The following is a 9,067-nucleotide window of genomic DNA, read 5'->3' as shown; positions in this document are numbered from 1 at the left end:
TCTGCTGGCTTTCAGCATTTTCATGCCACCCAGTTAATCTTGTTTTCTCTTCAAGTGTCTTTTGCAGTGATGGCTGCTCATGTGCCACCACTTCTGACTTTCAAGTGGCGGTATACTGACAATGTAGTTCCTGAATGTGGAAACTGCTCTGCTGAAGAGAGAATACACAAGAACTTGCTGCCCATTTGTCAGGCTTGCCAGAGGATTAGTATAGTGTTTCTACTTATGTTCTGACCCTCCCATACTTTTGGAGAAAGGAGTGTCAGTGATGTCCCCTGAGTGTTACTCCCTACAGATCTACTAGCCAGTAGAATCCATGGGCATGTAGCAACCCCTGAGATGTAAGAAGGTCACATCTAACATATGGTAGAACTCCTTTCTTCCACTTTCATATGAAGGCACACAAAGAGAATGAGGACATTAGAAGGAAATACATCCTGATTATGTTTAGAATTTTCCAGTCAATTATGAGCAGAGGTACTGTCCTACCCTAAACTCCCTCAATAATAATTAGCTAGAATCCAGAGTTACATCTGGAGCAGCTGATCAACACTGAAGCCTCTTGAAAAAGGTCTTTAGGCCACCTGGCAATGCTCTGGGAGAGACAGTAGGCACCTGGGTTTCTCCTCTTTCTCTTATTCACAGGTTCCTGCTGTCATGTGGTACCACAGACTTGATACAACAAGGCCAGTCAACAGTCATAGCCTTTCTCTGAAATTGTGAGAAAAAAAACCCCAAACTTCTCTTTAAGTTGATTAAGTCTGGTATTTATTATAACACAGAAATTGACTGACACTGAGAATAATTAGCCACAACATGCTGATAACTACAAGAAGTTATTACTTTTTGTCTATCTGGTGTTACAGTAGAGCCTATACTTTTCCTGTTTATGCTCTTTGAACAAGCATCCTTTTTTTTAAAATTGGATATTTTATTTATTTACATTTCAAATGCTATCTCCTTTCCCGGTTTCCCCTCTGCAACCCCACTTTCCCATCACACCTTACCCTGCTTCTATGAGGGTGCTCCCCTACCCACCTACCCACACCCACCTCATCACATCTAACTGTACTACCCCACACAAATCGACATGTAGTTCAAATAATATTTAAAATGGCTACATCATCTGTAAGTACTTTCCAGTAAATTCCAGCATGTGCTTAATATTTGTCTTAAAAATCAAGATTGGCCTTCCAGTCTGAGCCAGTGCCCTGAGCAGACCTTGGGTGCTAACTCCACACCAAGTTCAACAACACCCATAGGAAGCTTGACTCCCAAGTGCTCTAACATGTCCAGGATCACAGGATCTCAGGAGCTTGGTCATACTAGATTTCAGAATCCCAGATGCAGCTTGACTCCCAGGAGCTCTGACACACCCAGGATCTCAAGACCACAGGATCCCAAAATCACAAGATCATAGAGACAGCTGGACTCTGAAGTGTTCTGACACAAACAGGATCATAGGAGGGACAGGCTCCAGTCAGAGACAGCTAGGGCAAGTAGCACTATATATAGCCAGATGGCAGGAGGCAAGTACAAGAACATATGCAACAGAAACCAAAGCTAATTGGCATCATAAGAACCCAGTTCTCCTACCATAGCAAGTCCTGGATACCCCATCACACCTGAAAAGCAAGATTCTGAATTAAAATCACTTCTCATGATGATGACAGATGACTTTAAGAAGGATATAAATAACTCCCTTAAAGAAAAACAGGAGAACACAGGTACACAGGTAGAAGGACTTAAAGAGGAAACACAAAAATCCCTTAAAGAATTACAGGAAACCTAACTAAACAGGTAAAGTTATTGAACAAAACCATCCAGGATCTAAAAATGGATATAGAAACAATAATGAAATCACAAAGGGATACAACCCTGGAGATAAAAAATATAGGAAAGAGATATAAGAGAGAATCTCAGGTGCAGAAGATACTATAGAAAACAATGGCACAACAGTCAAACAAAACACAAAATGCAAAAAAAATCCTAATCCAAAGCAGCCAGGAAATCCAGGACACAATGAGAAGACCAAACCTAAGGATGATAGGTATAGAAGAGAGCAAAGATTCCCAACTTAAAGGGCCAGTGAATATCTTCAACAAAATTATAGAAGAAAATTTTTTTAACCTAAAGTAAGAGATGCTATGAACATACAAGAAGCCTGCAGAACTCCAAATAAACTGGACCAGAAAAAAATTCCTCCTGTCTCATAATAATCAAAACACCAAATGCACAAAACAAAGAAAGAATATTAAAAGCAGTAAGGGAAAAAAGTCAAGTAACATATAAAGGCAGGCCTATCAGAATTGCATCAGACTTCTCACAAGAGACTAAGAAAGCTAGATGATCCTAGGCAGATCTAATACAGACTCTAAGAGAACACAAAGGCACAGATCATTAAAACACAAACTAAACAGAGACACAGTAAAACTAACAGAAGTTATGAACCAAATGGATTTAACAGATATCTATAGAACATTTCATCCTAAAACAAAAGAATATTCTTCTCAGCACCTCATGGTACCTTCTCCAAAACTGATCTTATAATCTGTCACAAAACAGGCCTCAACAGATACAAGAAGATTGAAATAATCCCATGCATCCTATGAGATCACTGCAGACTAGGACTCGTCTTCAATAACAACAAAAATAATGGAAAGCACATATATACATGGAAACTGAACAATGCTCAACTCAATGATAACCTGGTCAAGGAAGAAATGAGGAAAGAAATTAAAGATGTTTTAGAATTTAATGAAAATGAAGGTACAACATATCGAAATTTATGAGACACAATGAAAGCAGTACTAATAGGAAAACTCATAGCTCTGAGTGCCTCCAAAAAGAAACTGGAGAGAGCATAGGCTAGCAGCTTGACAGCATACCTGAAAGCTCTAGAACAAAAAGAAGCAAATATTCCCAAGAGTAGATGGCAGGAATTATCAAACTCAGGGCTGAAATCAACCAAGTAGAAACAAAAAGAACTATGCAAAGAATCAAGAAAACCAGGAGCTGGTTCTTTGAGAAATCAACAAGATAGATAAACCCTTAGCCAGACTAACCAGAGAGCACAGAGACAGTATCCTAATTAACAAAATTAGAAATGAAAAAGGGGGCATAACAACAGAAACCAAGAAAATTAAAAAAAATCATCAGCTCCTACTACAAAAACCTATACTCAACAAAAACAAAAAATCTGAATGAAATGGACAATTTTCTACAGAAACTTAAATCAGGATCAGATAAACCATCTAAACAGTTCCATAACCCCTAAAGAAATAGCAGCAGTCATTAAAAGTCTCCCAACCAAAAATACAAGTAAATAAATAAAAAGCCCAGGACTAGATAGTTTTAGTGCAGAATTCTATCAGACCTTCAAAGAAGACCTAATGCCAATACTCTGCAAACTAATTCACAAAATAGAAACAGAAAGAACACTATCTAATTTGTTCTATGAAGCCACAATTATGCTCATACCTAAACCACACAAAGACCCAACAAGGAAACAAAGAGAACTTTGAACAATATCCTTTATGAATATTGATGTAAAAATATTCAATAAAATTCGCACAAATTGAATCCCAGGACACATTAAAACAATCATCCATCATGATCAGTAGGCTTCATTACAGAGTTGAAGGGATGGTTAAATAGACAGAAACCCATCAACATAATCTACTATATAAATGAACTCAAAGAAAAAAAACACATTACCATCTCATTAGATTCTGAGAAATCATTTGACAAAATTCAACACCCCTTCATGGTAAAATTCTTGGAAAGATCAGAAATTCAAGGCCTAAACATTGTAAAAGCAATGTACAGCAAACCAGTAGCCAACATCAAACTAAATGGAGAGAAATTCGAAGCAATCCTACTAAAATCAGGAACTAGACAAGGCTGTCCACTCTCTCCCTACCTATTCAGTATAGTACTCAATGGCCTAGTCAGAGCAATTAGACAGCAAAAGGAGGTCAAAGGGATATAATTAGAAAGGAAGAAGTCAAAATATCACTAATTGCAGATGATATGATAGTATACTTAAGTGGCCCCAAAAATTCCACCAGAGAACTCCTACAGCTAATAAACAACTCAGCAGTGTCTGAATAGAAAATTTACTCAAACAAATCTGTAGCCTTCCTCTACCCAAAGGATAAAAATGGTGAGAAAGAAATTAGGGGAAAGACACTCTTCACAATAGTCACAAATAATGTAAAATACCTTGGTGTGACTCTAACCAAACAAGTGAAAGATCTGTATGACAAGAAGTTCAAGTTTCTGAAGAAAGAAATTGAAGAAGATCTCAGAAGATGGAAAGATCTTCCATGCTCATGGATTGGCAGGATTAATACAGTAAAGATGGCCATCCTGACTATAACAATCTACAGATTCAATGCAATCCTCATCAAAGTTCAAACTCAATTTTTCATATAGTTAGAAAGAGCAATTCTCAAATACATTTGGAATAACATAAAACCCAGGATAGCTAAAACTATTCTCAACAATAAATGAACTTCTCGGGTTCTCGGGGAATCACCATCTCAGACCTAAAGCTTTACCACAGAGCAATTGTGATAAAAACTGCATGGTACTGGTATAGTGACAGGCAGGTAGATCAATGGATTACAAATGAAGATGCAAAAATGAACCCACATACCTATGGTCCCTTGCTCTTTGACAAGGAAGCTAAAAGCATCCATTGGGAAAAAGACCGCATTTTCAACAAATGGTGATGGTTAAACTGGTGGCCAGCATGTAGAAGAATGTAAATCAATCCATTCCAGATACACTGAAACTAATAGAACAGAAAGTGAGAAGAGCCTCGAACGCATGGGCACAGAGAAAAATTTCCTGAACAGAACACCAATGGCTTCTTCTCTAAGATCAAGAATCGACAAATGGGGCCTCATAAAATTTCAAAGTTTCTGTAAGGCAAAGGACACTGTCAATAGGACAAACAGCAACCAACAAATTGGGAAAAGATCTTTACCAATCCTATATCTGATAGAGGGCTAATATCCAATATATACAAAGAACTCAAGATGTTAGACTCCAGAGAACCAAATAACCCTATTAAAAAATGGGGTACAGAGCTAAACAAAGAATTCTCAATTGATGAACACTGAATGGCTGAGAAGCACTTAAAGAAATGTTCAACATCCTTAGTCATCAGGGAAATGCAAATCAAAATAACCCTGAGATTCCACCTCACACCAGTCAGCATGGCTAAGATTAAAAACTCAGGTGACAGCAGATGCTGGAGAGGTTGTGGAGAAAGAACACTCCTCCATTGTTGGTGAGATTGCATGCTGGTACAACCACTCTGGAAATCAGTTTGGCAGTTCCTCGGGCAACTGGACATAGTATTATTGAAGGACCCAGCAATAACACTCCTGGGCAGCTACCCACAAGATGCTCCAACATGTAATAAGGACACATGCTCCATTATGTTTGTAGCAACCTTCTTTATAATAGCCAGAAGCTGGAAAGAACCCAGATATCCTTCAACAGAGCAATGGATACATAAAATGTGGTACATTTGTCCAATGAAGTACTACTCAGCTATTGAAAACAATGAATTCAAGAAATTCTTCAGCAAATGGATGGAACTAGAAAATATCCTGAGTGAGGTAACCCAATCACAAAAGAACACACATGGTATGCTAACTCACTGATAAGTGCATATTATCTCAAAAGCTTGGAATACCCAAGATTCAGTTTGAAGACCATATGAAGCCAAAGAAGAAGGAAGTGTGGATGCTTCAGTCCTTCTTAGAAGGGGTAACAAAATACTCAAGGGAGGAAATATGGAGACAAGGTGTGAAACAGAGACTGAAGGAAATGCCATCCAGAGAGTGCCCTACCTGGGGATCCATCCCATATAGTCACCAAACCCAGACACTATTGTGGACACCACAAAGTGCTTGCTGAAAGAAACCTGATATATTTGTATCCTGAGAGACTCTGCCAGAGCCTGATAAATACAGAGGCGAATGCTCAAAGCTAACCATTGGACTGAGCACTAGGTTCCCAATGGAAAAGTTAGAGAAAAAACTGAAGGAGCTGAAGGGGTTTACAACCCCATAGGAAGAACAACAATATCAACCAGACCCCTCAGAGCTCCCAGGGACTAAACTACCAGCCAGGGAGTACACATGCAGGGACACATTGCTCCAGCTGCATATGAAGTAGAAGATGGCCTTCTCAGGCGTTAATGGGAGAAGAGACCCTTGGTCCTATGAAGGAAGGCAGGGAAGCTGGAGTGGGTGGGTGGGGGAACACCCTCATAGAAGCAGGGGGAGGGGTGGGATAGGGGTTTTCCGGGGGGAAACCGGGAAAGGGGATAATATTTGAAATGCATATAAAGAAAATATCCAATAAAAAAAAGAAAAAATCAAGATTGATAAGTCTGGTAAACTTTATATTTTACTTGTTTTAATTAATTATGTATGGTTTTCTGTAGGCTATTTACTGATAGTCAATGAAAAATCTAGCACATCAATTTCCACTTTATTCAATAGGTATATGTCAAAGAGATATACATGTTTTTTAGACGAAGATGTGGGATTTTTCTTTAAGCACTATGTAAAATTACAAAATGCTCTAAGGGCTTAGAAGATTTACTGCAAACAGCCCTATGGTAGTTTAAGTGTAAGGAGGGATATTACATTTTTAAGACAGGTATTGTTGCTCCCTGTTAATGCTAAGAGAAGACATGCTGGCCGTACTGGTGATGTTCAACTGACTGCAGACCAGGCTATGATAATCTCTGAACTGAGGAGTGGGAGTACATGGAGCCCAGGCCCTACCGTTTTTCAAATCCCTTAACTAGTGCATATGTGCATCTTAAGAGACTCACTGTGCCTCCACTGACTTGATTCCTCTCACTTTAATTTCCACTGTTGCTTACACAGACCCATGTGCTTGCTCTGGACACGTGTGAACTTTGTGTAACATGGCTTACATGTATTTGTAAAAGGATGAAACAGGCTTTTATTTAAAAAACTGTGACTTCTACCATCTGCTTCTTTTCCCTTAAAGAAAATTCTATACTCATCTCCGTTGTGTCTGTGGTTTTGCATTGCTGGCTTCATTTAACTACTTTTCCTTGGTGACCAAAGTCCCTGCTGAAGCTTAAATGTAAAATCAATGTTTGGTGACAGATACTTTGTGTTCATTTAATATGTGAATTATATTCCTCTTTGCCTCTTTAATAAATGAACTATTTGCCATTCTGAGAGTCTTCATTTCCTGTTTCATTTACCCATATTCTCATTTCTTCTTTCATTGGTCTCCTTCCTTCCTGACAGCAGAAAAAAATATTGTGAAGTTACATTCTGAATTACTTCAAACTTTCTCTCTATCTCTCCCTTTCTCTCTCCCTCTCTCTCCTTCTTCCCCCCTCTTGTTATTTTGGTTCCTTCTGAGGAAAAAGTGTTAAAATTCTTTGAACTTTAAGAATGTTTAAAACTCACTTCCTTTTTTTTTTTTTTTTTAAAGTTTTTCTGATTTTGATTTAAACACAAAACATGCACACAAGCCATCTTTCATTTTCTTCACTGCATAGCCTGGCCTTGGGATTGGTGATTCTGATGGCCAGCTGTGCTGCTCCTTCTACGATGGCTTTTCGGTTCTTAGAGGACACATTGTGAGCAATCTCAGCACAGTAAGATTCGTTGCACTGCAGCAGCGCTTCCAGCTCCTTGACATTGTGGACCAGGAACTTCCGGAAGCCGCTAGGCAGCATGGGCTTGGTTTTCGTGTTGCTCCCATAAGCAATGTTGGGCATCAGGATCTGGCCCTCGAATCTTCTCCACACATTGTTGTCAATGCCTCTTGAGTTTCAACCAGTTTCGCTTAATTTTCACGTATTGGTCTGACTGGTGCCTGATGATCTTCTTGATCTTCTTGGTCCTCTTTTTGACGATCTTGGACTTCACCAGAGGCCGGAGGGCAGCCATGATGCCGCAAAACAGATGGCAGCCACCTCGTAGGCCTCACCCTGGAGGACTCAAACTCACTTCCTTTTAAAGTTCATTTTCTCTTTAACTTTCTTTCATACGGATGTTTTTAAAACATAGATTAGACATTATAAAGGTAATCCCAACTCCATATAAAATTGGCCTTAAGTAGGTCAGAAAAAGCATCTACACACACACACACACACACACACACACACACACACGAGAGAGAGAGAGAGAGAGAGAGAGAGAGAGAGAAAGAGAGAGAGAGAGAGAGAGAGGTTTTAACTTAATATATTAGCCTTCAGTGACATTATACTAGGTTGTAAGACATAATTTCTGATTTGGCTGCTAGCAAGTAAGTTTCTTAGAATTTTCTGGCTTCACAAAGAACTGGAGTTGGTTTGACCATGTTATTTTTGTTTAGGTTTCTTTGGCTTTAATATTCTCTGTGAGAAAACGACCTTTGGCTTTGCTCTTGAGTATAGATCAAAGATTTAGATGGGGAAGAGGAAAACCTTTCTTCAACATGATAGTCACTACAAATCATGTACATGTGCTATTGAGACGTTTCTTCATTAAGAGTTGTATTTAGGATGGAGATAGAATAAGTTCCCATAAGTTATGTCTGGTTCTTTAACCTTTATTTTATTCTCTACAATTCAACTGTGAATGAAAATTAATTATTATCATTAGAGAAGTTGCAAAAAGTGACAAAATTCTCCTGCTATATGTAGTGAATCAAAAGTAACTAAATGCTGGTGTATTTCTCCCATTAAAATTGCCTCCATAACCTTCAACAGAAATAGCATTAGTAACTAGAGGAAATTAATGTTCAGTAATTGTTGGATCCTTATTCAAATGTGACTTTCAAATATCTTTCCCAAGAGGAGCACTTAAAAAGATCCATCAGAGCAGCAGTGCTAATAACCTGCTGAAGGGCCTGGGTAGCAGGTTAAGAGACTCACCTCCCATTAATTAGGTGAAGGATTCACAAAATGTTAGGAGTGCACCTGAGCCCAGCATTCATCTTCAGAAGAGTGATCTATCCAGGAGTGAAATGATATTGAAGTTGTCAAGCATTTAGCCAAGATTACAAGAAA

General features: G+C 38.7%; 1 pseudogene; it reads right to left on the bottom strand.

Annotated features, from left to right (window-relative positions):
• Window positions 1-7,964, bottom strand: part of LOC116083384 — an 8,874-nt pseudogene extending 910 nt beyond the window's left edge.
• Between the last annotated feature and the right edge of the window lie 1,103 nt (window positions 7,965-9,067).

Source organism: Mastomys coucha, unplaced genomic scaffold, assembly GCF_008632895.1.
Source record: "Mastomys coucha isolate ucsf_1 unplaced genomic scaffold, UCSF_Mcou_1 pScaffold12, whole genome shotgun sequence".
Lineage (NCBI taxonomy): Eukaryota > Metazoa > Chordata > Mammalia > Rodentia > Muridae > Mastomys > Mastomys coucha.
This window is presented reverse-complemented; position numbering and strand designations above follow the sequence as displayed.